Genomic DNA, 13,518 nt, shown 5'->3' with positions numbered 1-13,518 from the left:
AAAAGGTACATAAGAGCATTAAAATGAAGGTCTAAGCAGAAACATATAATCATAGAATAAGGTAAAATAAGAGAAGAAACTTACGCATAATCAAGAAGAAGAAAAATAAGAAAATATCCAAAGGAACTGAAGGCTAGTCCAAAATAGTGTTGCTCAAACAAGCGTTAAGACAAGAATGAGGAAGATAGGACAAGTTTTAAAAAAATAAAACCCCAAGAAGGCCCGAAAATAAGGGGATATAGGTAAGAGGGATCACGTGGGGGAAATGACGAAGGGAAGGGGAAGAACCAGGAGGGAACGAAAATAATGGGAATTAGGAAATACCACGTGATGCATAATAATGAGTAGGAAGGGCCCAAAAATTGGGTAGGGCAGAAATAATGGGATTTCGAGTAGAACCATGCAAATTAAGGTAGGAGGCGCCTAGAGGCGCCTGCACATAAATAAGAGACGCTCGCAGCAGAGAAGTGTTCGTGTGGTAGTCGAGTGTAGTCTCTTCTAGGAGAAGTCTCTTTTTGGAGTTCTTTTTTGAGCAGTAGGGTTACCTTCAAGACCGGTCTGAAGACTTTCTTTCGGGATTTTATTTGGTACTTTCATCTTTTGGCGAGCTCTGATTTTGGAAACTACCTAAAAGTTCAGGGTGGAAATCACCTTAGGTGATTCTCCCATTAGGGTTTTGGGAACTTTCCTTTTGAAGCGCTTGCAAGCATCTATTATTTTGAAAAGGAGTTTTTCTACTGGATTATATCTGTTTTGGTGATTGATCTTCTCTGCAGAGAAAAGAAATAAACTTGTATTTTGCTGTCCTTCTCATCCAAGTCTCTGGGCCTTTTATTGGGACTTCGAGTTAGTGTTAATTAAGAACCAAAGAGGTAAACTTGGAGCACTCCTGAGGTGTTTGGTCTCAGAGGGGATTCTGAGATCCGACAGGAGGATTGTAGAGGTTTGCTAGTAGCCATCCTTAGGTCGCTGGTTCGAATCAGGCTCGAAGGATAGTTTTTAAATTTATTTTAACGTTAGATTATTGCATCTATCCAAAAGGTGAGCCAGATTCGAACGGGGATAAAAGCATTTAACTTCCCTGACCGGGAATCGAACCCAGGCCGCGGCGGTGAGAGCGCCGAATCCTAGCCACTAGACCACCAGGGAGGCGATGAGCAGAGCAATCCTCCAGCGGCTGGTCTTGGTCATTACCACTCTATCTACGCGGTCTGAGGGCAATGAGTCTGATGCCCATTGGTGCCTAGACACGGACCCCACATACCTTCCAGCAGGTGAGCGCATTACTTCCAAGAGCTTGTAGACTGATTTTCAGAGTCAGCAGAGAATATCTATGGCCAGATACAATTTTCCTCCACAAGATGTCAGTTAAATAGCCAAAGGTTTTGCAGATTTTCTCTCTGTGACTGCCACTCTTTTTAATTACTCAAGATTTGAGTTCTCCAGTGAATAATTTCACAGAGCCAAAAAGCTGCAAAGAAAGAAGTAACAAAAAACAAACACAACAAAACTTGGTTAGTAGACCTGTATTGGAAATTAAATGTTTATGATGTGACTTGTGGCAGTTTTATTTTTGGTGTATTTAAAATAATTTTCTAAGTAGAACGGCAGTCAATGATGCAAAATTTGGCAAGAGAAATTATTCAGAAAAAGGACCACAAATGTCATGGCCTTGAACACTGTTAATGGACTTACTGCTTTGACAGAAAAGTTTTATGTTCAATGTATATATCTATATCTATTTGTTCACTATTGAGATGGGTTGGTTTTAAACACTTGGTGCCAATGGTTGCAACAGCCTAATTGAAATGAACTCTTGTCAACAGTCCCATTTGCTAGCTCATCGACACAAACCAGCAAGCATTTCACCTTCGATAGCTCAGTTGGTAGAGCGGAGGACTGTAGAGGTTTGCTAGTAGCCATCCTTAGGTCGCTGGTTCGAATCAGGCTCGAAGGATAGTTTTTAAATTTATTTTAACGTTAGATTATTGCATCTATCCAAAAGGTGAGCCAGATTCGAACGGGGATAAAAGCATTTAACTTCCCTGACCAGGAATCGAACCCGGGCTGCGGCGGTGAGAGCGCCGAATCCTAGCCACTAGACCACCAGGGAGGCGATGAGCAGAGCAATCCTCCAGCGGCTGGTCTTGGTCATTACCACTCTATCTACGCGGTCTGAGGGCAATGACTCTGATGCCCATTGGTGCCTAGACACGGACCCCACATACCTTCCAGCAGGTGAGCGCATTACTTCCAAGAGCTTGTAGACTAATTTTCAGAGTCAGCAGAGAATATCTATGGCCAGATACAATTTTCCTCCACAAGATGTCAGTTAAATAGCCAAAGGTTTTGCAGATTTTCTCTCTGTGACTGCCACTGGTTTAAATTAGTCAAGATTTGAGTTCTCCAGTGAATAATTTCACAGAGCCAAAAAGCTGCAAGGAAAGAAGTAACAAAAAACAAACACAACAAAACTTGGTTAGTAGACCTGTATTGGAAATTAAATGTTTATGATGTGACTTGTGGCAGTTTTATTTTTGGTGTATTTAAAATAATTTTCTAAGTAGAACGGCAGTCAATGATGCAGAATTTTGCAAAAGAAATTATTCGGAAAAAAGACCACAAATGTCATGGCCTTAAACACTGTTAATGGACTTTCTGCTTTGACAGAAAAGTTTTATGTTCAATGTATATATCTATATTTATTTGTTCACTATTGAGATGGGTTGGTTTTAAACACTTGGTGCCAATGGTTGCAACAGCCTAATTGAAATAAACTCTTGTCAACGGTCCCATTTGCTAGCTCATCGACACAAACCAGCAAGCATTTCACCTTCGATAGCTCAGTTGGTAGAGCGGAGGACTGTAGAGGTTTGCTAGTAGTCATCCTTAGGTCGCTGGCTCGAAGGATAGTTTTTTAATTTATTTTAACGTTAGATTATTGCATCTATCCAAAAGGTGAGCCAGATTCGAACGGGGATAAAAGCATTTAACTTCCCTGACCGGGAATCGAACCCTGGCCGCGGCGGTGAGAGCGCCGAATCCTAGCCACTAGACCACCAGGGAGGCGATGAGCAGAGCAATCCTCCAGCGGCTGGTCTTGGTCATTACCACTCCATCTACGCGGTCTGAGGGCAATGACTCTGATGCCCATTGGTGCCTAGACACGGACCCCACATACCTTTTAGCAGGTGAGCGCATTACTTCCAAGAGCTTGTAGACTGATTTTCAGAGTCAGCAGAGAATATCTATTGCCAGATACAATTTTTCTCCACAAGATGTCAGTTAAATAGCCAAAGGTTTTGCAGATTTTCTCTCTGTGACTGCCACTGGTTTTAATTAGTCAAGATTTGAGTTCTCCAGTGAATAATTTCACAGAGCCAAAAAGCTGCAAAGAAAGAAGTAACAAAAAACAAACACAACAAAACTTGGTTAGTAGACCTGTATTGGAAATTAAATGTTTATGATGTGACTTGTGGCAGTTTTATTTTTGGTGTATTAAAAATAATTTTCTAAGTAGAACGGCAGTCAATGATGCAAAATTTGGCAAGAGAAATTATTCGGAAAAAGGACCACAAATGTCATGGCCTTAAACACTGTTAATGGACTTACTGCTTTGACAGAAAAGTTTTATGTTCAATGTATATATCTATATCTATTTGTTCACTATTGAGATGGGTTGGTTTTAAACACTTGGTGCCAATGGTTGCAACAGCCTAATTGAAATAAAGTCTTGTCAACAGTCCCATTTGCTAGCTCATCGACACTAACCAGCAAGCATTTCACCTTCGATAGCTCAGTTGGTAGAGTGGAGGACTGTAGAGGTTTGCTAGTAGCCATCCTTAGGTCGCTGGTTCGAATCCGGCTCGAAGGATAGTTTTTAAATTTATTTTAACGTTAGATTATTGCAACTATCCAAAAGGTGAGCCAGATTCGAACGGGGATAAAAGCATTTAACTTCCCTGACCGGGAATCGAACCCGGGCCGCGGCGGTGAGAGCGCCGAATCCTAGCCACTAGACCACCAGGGAGGCGATGAGCAGAGCAATCCTCCAGCGGCTGGTCTTGGTCATTACCACTCCATCTACGCGGTCTGAGGGCAATGACTCTGATGCCCATTGGTGCCTAGACACGGACCCCACATACCTTCTAGCAGGTGAGCGCATTACTTCCAAGAGCTTGTAGACTGATTTTTAGAGTCAGCAGAGAATATCTATGGCCAGATACAATTTTTCTCCACAAGATGTCAGTTAAATAGCCAAAGGTTTTGCAGATTTTCTCTCTGTGACTGCCACTGGTTTTAATTAGTCAAGATTTGAGTTCTCCAGTGAATAATTTCACAGAGCCAAAAAGCTGCAAAGAAAGAAGTAACAAAAAACAAACACAACAAAACTTGGTTAGTAGACCTGTATTGGAAATTAAATGTTTATGATGTGACTTGTGGCAGTTTTATTTTTGGTGTATTTAAAATAATTTTCTAAGTAGAACGGCAGTCAATGATGCAAAATTTTGCAAAAGAAATTATTCGGAAAAAGGACCACAAATGTCATGGCCTTGAACACTGTTAATGGACTTACTGCTTTGACAGAAAAGTTTTATGTTCAATGTATATATCTATATCTATTTGTTCACTATTGAGATGGGTTGGTTTTAAACACTTGGTGCCAATGGTTGCAACAGCCTAATTGAAATAAACTCTTGTCAACAGTCCCATTTGCTAGCTCATCGACACAAACCAGCAAGCATTTCACCTTCGATAGCTCAGTTGGTAGAGCGGAGGACTGTAGAGGTTTGCTAGTAGTCATCCTTAGGTCGCTGGTTCGAATCCGGCTCGAAGGATAGTTTTTAAATTTATTTTAACGTTAGATTATTGCATCTATCCAAAAGGTGAGCCAGATTCGAACGGGGATAAAAGCATTTAACTTCCCTGACCGGGAATCGAACCCGGGCCGCGGCGGTGAGAGCGCCGAATCCTAGCCACTAGACCACCAGGGAGGCGATGAGCAGAGCAATCCTCCAGCGGCTGGTCTTGGTCATTACCACTCCATCTACGCGGTCTGACGGCAATGACTCTGATGCCCATTGGTGCCTAGACACGGACCCCACATACCTTCTAGCAGGTGAGCGCATTACTTCCAAGAGCTTGTAGACTGATTTTCAGAGTCAGCAGAGAATATCTATTGCCAGATACAATTTTTCTCCACAAGATGTCAGTTAAATAGCCAAAGGTTTTGCAGATTTTCTCTCTGTGACTGCCACTGGTTTTAATTAGTCAAGATTTGAGTTCTCCAGTGAATAATTTCACAGAGCCAAAAAGCTGCAAAGAAAGAAGTAACAAAAAACAAACACAACAAAACTTGGTTAGTAGACCTGTATTGGAAATTAAATGTTTATGATGTGACTTGTGGCAGTTTTATTTTTGGTGTATTAAAAATAATTTTCTAAGTAGAACGGCAGTCAATGATGCAAAATTTGGCAAGAGAAATTATTCGGAAAAAAGACCACAAATGTCATGGCCTTAAACACTGTTAATGGACTTACTGCTTTGACAGAAAAGTTTTATGTTCAATGTATATATCTATATCTATTTGTTCACTATTGAGATGGGTTGGTTTTAAACACTTGGTGCCAATGGTTGCAACAGCCTAATTGAAATAAACTCTTGTCAACAGTCCCATTTGCTAGCTCATCGACACAAACCAGCAAGCATTTCACCTTCGATAGCTCAGTTGGTAGAGCGGAGGACTGTAGAGGTTTGCTAGTAGCCATCCTTAGGTCGCTGGTTCGAATCCGGCTCGAAGGATAGTTTTTAAATTTATTTTAACGTTAGATTATTGCAACTATCCAAAAGGTGAGCCAGATTCGAACGGGGATAAAAGCATTTAACTTCCCTGACCGGGAATCGAACCCGGGCCGCGGCGGTGAGAGCGCCGAATCCTAGCCACTAGACCACCAGTGAGGCGATGAGCAGAGCAATCCTCCAGCGGCTGGTCTTGGTCATTACCACTCCATCTACGCGGTCTGAGGGCAATGACTCTGATGCCCATTGGTGCCTAGACACGGACCCCACATACATTTTAACAGGTGAGCGCATTACTTCCAAGAGCTTGTAGACTGATTTTCAGAGTCAGCAGAGAATATCTATTGCCGATACAATTTTTCTCCACAAGATGTCATTTAAATAGCCAAAGGTTTTGCAGATTTTCTCTCTGTGACTGCCACTGGTTTTAATTAGTCAAGATTTGAGTTCTCCAGTGAATAATTTCACAGAGCCAAAAAGCTGCAAAGAAAGAAGTAACAAAAAACAAACACAACAAAACTTGGTTAGTAGACCTGTATTGGAAATTAAATGTTTATGATGTGACTTGTGGCAGTTTTATTTTTGGTGTATTAAAAATAATTTTCTAAGTAGAACGGCAGTCAATGATGCAAAATTTGGCAAGAGAAATTATTCGGAAAAAGGACCACAAATGTCATGGCCTTAAACACTGTTAATGGACTTACTGCTTTGACAGAAAAGTTTTATGTTCAATGTATATATCTATATCTATTTGTTCACTATTGAGATGGGTTGGTTTTAAACACTTGGTGCCAATGGTTGCAACAGCCTAATTGAAATAAACTCTTGTCAACAGTCCCATTTGCTAGCTCATCGACACAAACCAGCAAGCATTTCACCTTCGATAGCTCAGTTGGTAGAACGGAGGACTGTAGAGGTTTGCTAGTAGCCATCCTTAGGTCGCTGGTTCGAATCCGGCTCGAAGGATAGTTTTTAAATTTATTTTAACGTTAGATTATTGCAACTATCCAAAAGGTGAGCCAGATTCGAACGGGGATAAAAGCATTTAACTTCCCTGACCGGGAATCGAACCCGGGCCGCGGCGGTGAGAGCGCCGAATCCTAGCCACTAGACCACCAGGGAGGCGATGAGCAGAGCAATCCTCCAGCGGCTGGTCTTGGTCATTACCACTCCATCTACGCGGTCTGAGGGCAATGACTCTGATGCCCATTGGTGCCTAGACACGGACCCCACATACCTTCTAGCAGGTGAGCGCATTACTTCCAAGAGCTTGTAGACTGATTTTCAGAGTCAGCAGAGAATATCTATGGCCAGATACAATTTTTCTCCACAAGATGTCAGTTAAATAGCCAAAGGTTTTGCAGATTTTCTCTCTGTGACTGCCACTGGTTTTAATTAGTCAAGATTTGAGTTCTCCAGTGAATAATTTCACAGAGCCAAAAAGCTGCAAAGAAAGAAGTAACAAAAAACAAACACAACAAAACTTGGTTAGTAGACCTGTATTGGAAATTAAATGTTTATGATGTGACTTGTGGCAGTTTTATTTTTGGTGTATTAAAAATAATTTTCTAAGTAGAACGGCAGTCAATGATGCAAAATTTGGCAAGGGAAATTATTCGGAAAAAGGACCACAAATGTCCTGGCCTTAAACACTGTTAATGGACTTACTGCTTTGACAGAAAAGTTTTATGTTCAATGTATATATCTATATCTATTTGTTCACTATTGAGATGGGTTGGTTTTAAACACTTGGTGCCAATGGTTGCAACAGCCTAATTGAAATAAACTCTTGTCAACAGTCCCATTTGCTAGCTCATCGACACAAACCAGCAAGCATTTCACCTTCGATAGCTCAGTTGGTAGAGCGGAGGACTGTAGAGGTTTGCTAGTAGCCATCCTTAGGTCGCTGGTTCGAATCCGGCTCGAAGGATAGTTTTTAAATTTATTTTAACGTTAGATTATTGCAACTATCCAAAAGGTGAGCCAGATTCGAACCGGGATAAAAGCATTTAACTTCCCTGACCGGGAATCGAACCCGGGCCGCGGCGGCGAGAGCGCCGAATCCTAGCCACTAGACCACCAGGGAGGCGATGAGCAGAGCAATCCTCCAGCGGCTGGTCTTGGTCATTACCACTCCATCTACGCGGTCTGAGGGCAATGACTCTGATGCCCATTGGTGCCTAGACACGGACCCCACATACCTTTTAGCAGGTGAGCGCATTACTTCCAAGAGCTTGTAGACTGATTTTCAGAGTCAGCAGAGAATATCTATTGCCAGATACAATTTTTCTCCACAAGATGTCAGTTAAATAGCCAAAGGTTTTGCAGATTTTCTCTCTGTGACTGCCACTGGTTTTAATTAGTCAAGATTTGAGTTCTCCAGTGAATAATTTCACAGAGCCAAAAAGCTGCAAAGAAAGAAGTAACAAAAAACAAACACAACAAAACTTGGTTAGTAGACCTGTATTGGAAATTAAATGTTTATGATGTGACTTGTGGCAGTTTTATTTTTGGTGTATTAAAAATAATTTTCTAAGTAGAACGGCAGTCAATGATGCAAAATTTGGCAAGAGAAATTATTCGGAAAAAGGACCACAAATGTCATGGCCTTAAACACTGTTAATGGACTTACTGCTTTGACAGAAAAGTTTTATGTTCAATGTATATATCTATATCTATTTGTTCACTATTGAGATGGGTTGGTTTTAAACACTTGGTGCCAATGGTTGCAACAGCCTAATTGAAATAAACTCTTGTCAACAGTCCCATTTGCTAGCTCATCGACACAAACCAGCAAGCATTTCACCTTCGATAGCTCAGTTGGTAGAGCGGAGGACTGTAAAGGTTTGCTAGTAGCCATCCTTCGGTCGCTGGTTCGAATCCGGCTCAAAGGATAGTTTTTAAATTTATTTTAACGTTAGATTATTGCATCCATCCAAAAGGTGAGCCAGATTCGAACGGGGATGAAAGCATTTAACTTCCCTGACCGGGAATCGAACCCGGGCCGCGGCGGTGAGAGCGCCGAATTCTAGCCACTAGACCACCAGGGAGGCGATGAGCATAGCAATCCTCCAGCGGATGGTCTTGGTCATTACCACTCCATCTACGCGGTCTGAGGGCAATGACTCTGATGCCCATTGGTGCCTAGACACGGACCCCACATACCTTCTAGCAGGTGAGCGCATTACTTCCAAGAGCTTGTAGACTGATTTTCAGAGTCAGCAGAGAATATCTATTGCCAGATAAAATTTTTCTCCACAAGATGTCAGTTAAATAGCCAAAGGTTTTGCAGATTTTCTCTCTGTGACTGCCACTGGTTTTAATTAGTCAAGATTTGAGTTCTCCAGTGAATAATTTCACAGAGCCAAAAAGCTGCAAAGAAAGAAGTAACAAAAAACAAACACAACAAAACTTGGTTAGTAGACCTGTATTGGAAATTAAATGTTTATGATGTGACTTGTGGCAGTTTTATTTTTGGTGTATTAAAAATAATTTTCTAAGTAGAACGGCAGTCAATGATGCAAAATTTGGCAAGAGAAATTATTCGGAAAAAGGACCACAAATGTCATGGCCTTAAACACTGTTAATGGACTTACTGCTTTGACAGAAAAGTTTTATGTTTAATGTATATATCTATATCTATTGTTCACTATTGAGATGGGTTGGTTTTAAACACTTGGTGCCAATGGTTGCAACAGCCTAATTGAAATAAACTCTTGTCAACAGTCCCATTTGCTAGCTCATCGACACAAACCAGCAAGTATTTCACCTTCGATAGCTCAGTTGGTAGAGCGGAGGACTGTAGAGGTTTGCTAGTAGCCATCCTTAGGTCGCTGGTTCGAATCCGGCTCGAAGGATATTTTTTAAATTTATTTTAACGTTAGATTATTGCAACTATCCAAAAGGTGAGCCAGATTCGAACCGGGATAAAAGCATTTAACTTCCCTGACCGGGAATCGAACCCAGGCCGCGGCGGCGAGAGCGCCGAATCCTAGCCACTAGACCACCAGGGAGGCGATGAGCAGAGCAATCCTCCAGCGGCTGGTCTTGGTCATTACCACTCCATCTACGAGGTCTGAGGGCAATGACTCTGATGCCCATTGGTGCCTAGACACGGACCCCACATACCTTTTAGCAGGTGAGCGCATTACTTCCAAGAGCTTGTAGACTGATTTTCAGAGTCAGCAGAGAATATCTATTGCCAGATACAATTTTTCTCCACAAGATGTCAGTTAAATAGCCAAAGGTTTTGCAGATTTTCTCTCTGTGACTGCCACTGGTTTTAATTAGTCAAGATTTGAGTTCTCCAGTGAATAATTTCACAGAGCCAAAAAGCTGCAAAGAAAGAAGTAACAAAAAACAAACACAACAAAACTTGGTTAGTAGACCTGTATTGGAAATTAAATGTTTATGATGTGACTTGTGGCAGTTTTATTTTTGGTGTATTAAAAATAATTTTCTAAGTAGAACGGCAGTCAATGATGCAAAATTTGGCAAGAGAAATTATTCGGAAAAAGGACCACAAATGTCATGGCCTTAAACACTGTTAATGGACTTACTGCTTTGACAGAAAAGTTTTATGTTCAATGTATATATCTATATCTATTTGTTCACTATTGAGATGGGTTGGTTTTAAACACTTGGTGCCAATGGTTGCAACAGCCTAATTGAAATAAACTCTTGTCAACAGTCCCATTTGCTAGCTCATCGACACAAACCAGCAAGCATTTCACCTTCGATAGCTCAGTTGGTAGAGCGGAGGACTGTAGAGGTTTGCTAGTAGTCATCCTTAGGTCGCTGGTTCGAATCCGGCTCGAAGGATAGTTTTTAAATTAATTTTAACGTTAGATTGTTGCATCTATCCAAAAGGTGAGCCAGATTCGAACGGGGATAAAAGCATTTAATTTCCTCGACCGGGAATCGAACCCGGGCCGCGGCGGTGAGAGCGCCGAATCCTAGCCACTAGACCACCAGGGAGGCGATGAGCAGAGCAATTCTCCAGCGGCTGGTCTTGGTCATTACCACTCCATCTACGCGGTCTGAGGGCAATGACTCTGATGCCCATTGGTGCCTAGACACGGACCCCACATACCTTTTAGCAGGTGAGCGCATTACTTCCAAGAGCTTGTAGACTGATTTTCAGAGTCAGCAGAGAATATCTATTGCCAGATACAATTTTTCTCCACAAAATGTCAGTTAAATAGCCAAAGGTTTTGCAGATTTTCTCTCTGTGACTGCCACTGGTTTTAATTAGTCAAGATTTGAGTTCTCCAGTGAATAATTTCACAGAGCCAAAAAGCTGCAAAGAAAGAAGTAACAAAAAACAAACACAACAAAACTTGGTTAGTAGACCTGTATTGGAAATTAAATGTTTATGATGTGACTTGTGGCAGTTTTATTTTTGGTGTATTCAAAATAATTTTCTAAGTAGAACGGCAGTCAATGATGCAAAATTTGGCAAGAGAAATTATTCGGAAAAAGGACCACAAATGTCATGGCCTTAAACACTGTTAATGGACTTACTGCTTTGACAGAAAAGTTTTATGTTCAATGTATATATCTATATCTATTTGTTCACTATTGAGATGGGTTGGTTTTAAACACTTGGTGCCAATGGTTGCAACAGCCTAATTGAAATAAACTCTTGTCAACAGTCCCATTTGCTAGCTCATCGACACAAACCAGCAAGCATTTCACCTTCGATAGCTCAGTTGGTAGAGCGGAAGACTAGAGGTTTGCTAGTAGTCATCCTTAGGTCGCTGGTTCGAATCCGGCTCGAAGGATAGTTTTTAAATTTATTTTAACGTTAGATTATTGCATCTATCCAAAAGGTGAGCCAGATTCGAACGGGGATAAAAGCATTTAACTTCCCTGACCGGGAATCGAACCCGGGACGCGGCGGCGAGAGCGCCGAATCCTAGCCACTAGACCACCAGGGAGGCGATGAGCAGAGCAATCCTCCAGCGGCTGGTCTTGGTCATTACCACTCCATCTACGCGGTCTGAGGGCAATGACTCTGATGCCCATTGGTGCCTAGACACGGACCCCACATACCTTTTAGCAGGTGAGCGCATTACTTCCAAGAGCTTGTAGACTGATTTTCAGAGTCAGCAGAGAATATCTATTGCCAGATACAATTTTTCTCCACAAGATGTCAGTTAAATAGCCAAAGGTTTTGCAGATTTTCTCTCTGTGACTGCCACTGGTTTTAATTAGTCAAGATTTGAGTTCTCCAGTGAATAATTTCACAGAGCCAAAAAGCTGCAAAGAAAGAAGTAACAAAAAACAAACACAACAAAACTTGGTTAGTAGACCTGTATTGGAAATTAAATGTTTATGATGTGACTTGTGGCAGTTTTATTTTTGGTGTATTAAAAATAATTTTCTAAGTAGAACGGCAGTCAATGATGCAAAATTTGGCAAGAGAAATTATTCGGAAAAAGGACCACAAATGTCATGGCCTTAAACACTGTTAATGGACTTACTGCTTTGACAGAAAAGTTTTATGTTCAATGTATATATCTATATCTATTTGTTCACTATTGAGATGGGTTGGTTTTAAACACTTGGTGCCAATGGTTGCAACAGCCTAATTGAAATAAACTCTTGTCAACAGTCCCATTTGCTAGCTCATCGACACAAACCAGCAAGCATTTCACCTTCGATAGCTCAGTTGGTAGAGCGGAGGACTGTAAAGGTTTGCTAGTAGCCATCCTTAGGTCGCTGGTTCGAATCCGGCTCAAAGGATAGTTTTTAAATTTATTTTAACGTTAGATTATTGCATCTATCCAAAAGGTGAGCCAGATTCGAACGGGGATGAAAGCATTTAACTTCCCTGACCGGGAATCGAACCCGGGCCGCGGCGGTGAGAGCGCCGAATTCTAGCCACTAGACCACCAGGGAGGCGATGAGCATAGCAATCCTCCAGCGGATGGTCTTGGTCATTACCACTCCATCTACGCGGTCTGAGGGCAATGACTCTGATGCCCATTGGTGCCTAGACACGGACCCCACATACCTTCTAGCAGGTGAGCGCATTACTTCCAAGAGCTTGTAGACTGATTTTCAGAGTCAGCAGAGAATATCTATTGCCAGATACAATTTTTCTCCACAAGATGTCAGTTAAATAGCCAAAGGTTTTGCAGATTTTCTCTCTGTGACTGCCACTGGTTTTAATTAGTCAAGATTTGAGTTCTCCAGTGAATAATTTCACAGAGCCAAAAAGCTGCAAAGAAAGAAGTAACAAAAAACAAACACAACAAAACTTGGTTAGTAGACCTGTATTGGAAATTAAATGTTTATGATGTGACTTGTGGCAGTTTTATTTTTGGTGTATTAAAAATAATTTTCTAAGTAGAACGGCAGTCAATGATGCAAAATTTGGCAAGAGAAATTATTCGGAAAAAGGACCACAAATGTCATGGCCTTAAACACTGTTAATGGACTTACTGCTTTGACAGAAAAGTTTTATGTTCAATGTATATATCTATATCTATTTGTTCACTATTGAGATGGGTTGGTTTTAAACACTTGGTGCCAATGGTTGCAACAGCCTAATTGAAATAAACTCTTGTCAACAGTCCTATTTGCTAGCTCATCGACACAAACCAGCAAGCATTTCACCTTCGATAGCTCAGTTGGTAGAGCGGAGGACTGTAGAGGTTTGCTAGTAGTCATCCTTAGGTCGCTGGTTCGAATCCGGCTCGAAGGATAGTTTTT

The sequence above is a fragment of the Silurus aristotelis genome, assembly GCF_946808225.1.
Source record: "Silurus aristotelis genome assembly, chromosome: 6".
Taxonomy (NCBI): Eukaryota; Metazoa; Chordata; class Actinopteri; order Siluriformes; family Siluridae; genus Silurus; species Silurus aristotelis.
Note: the sequence above shows the minus strand (reverse complement) of the source record.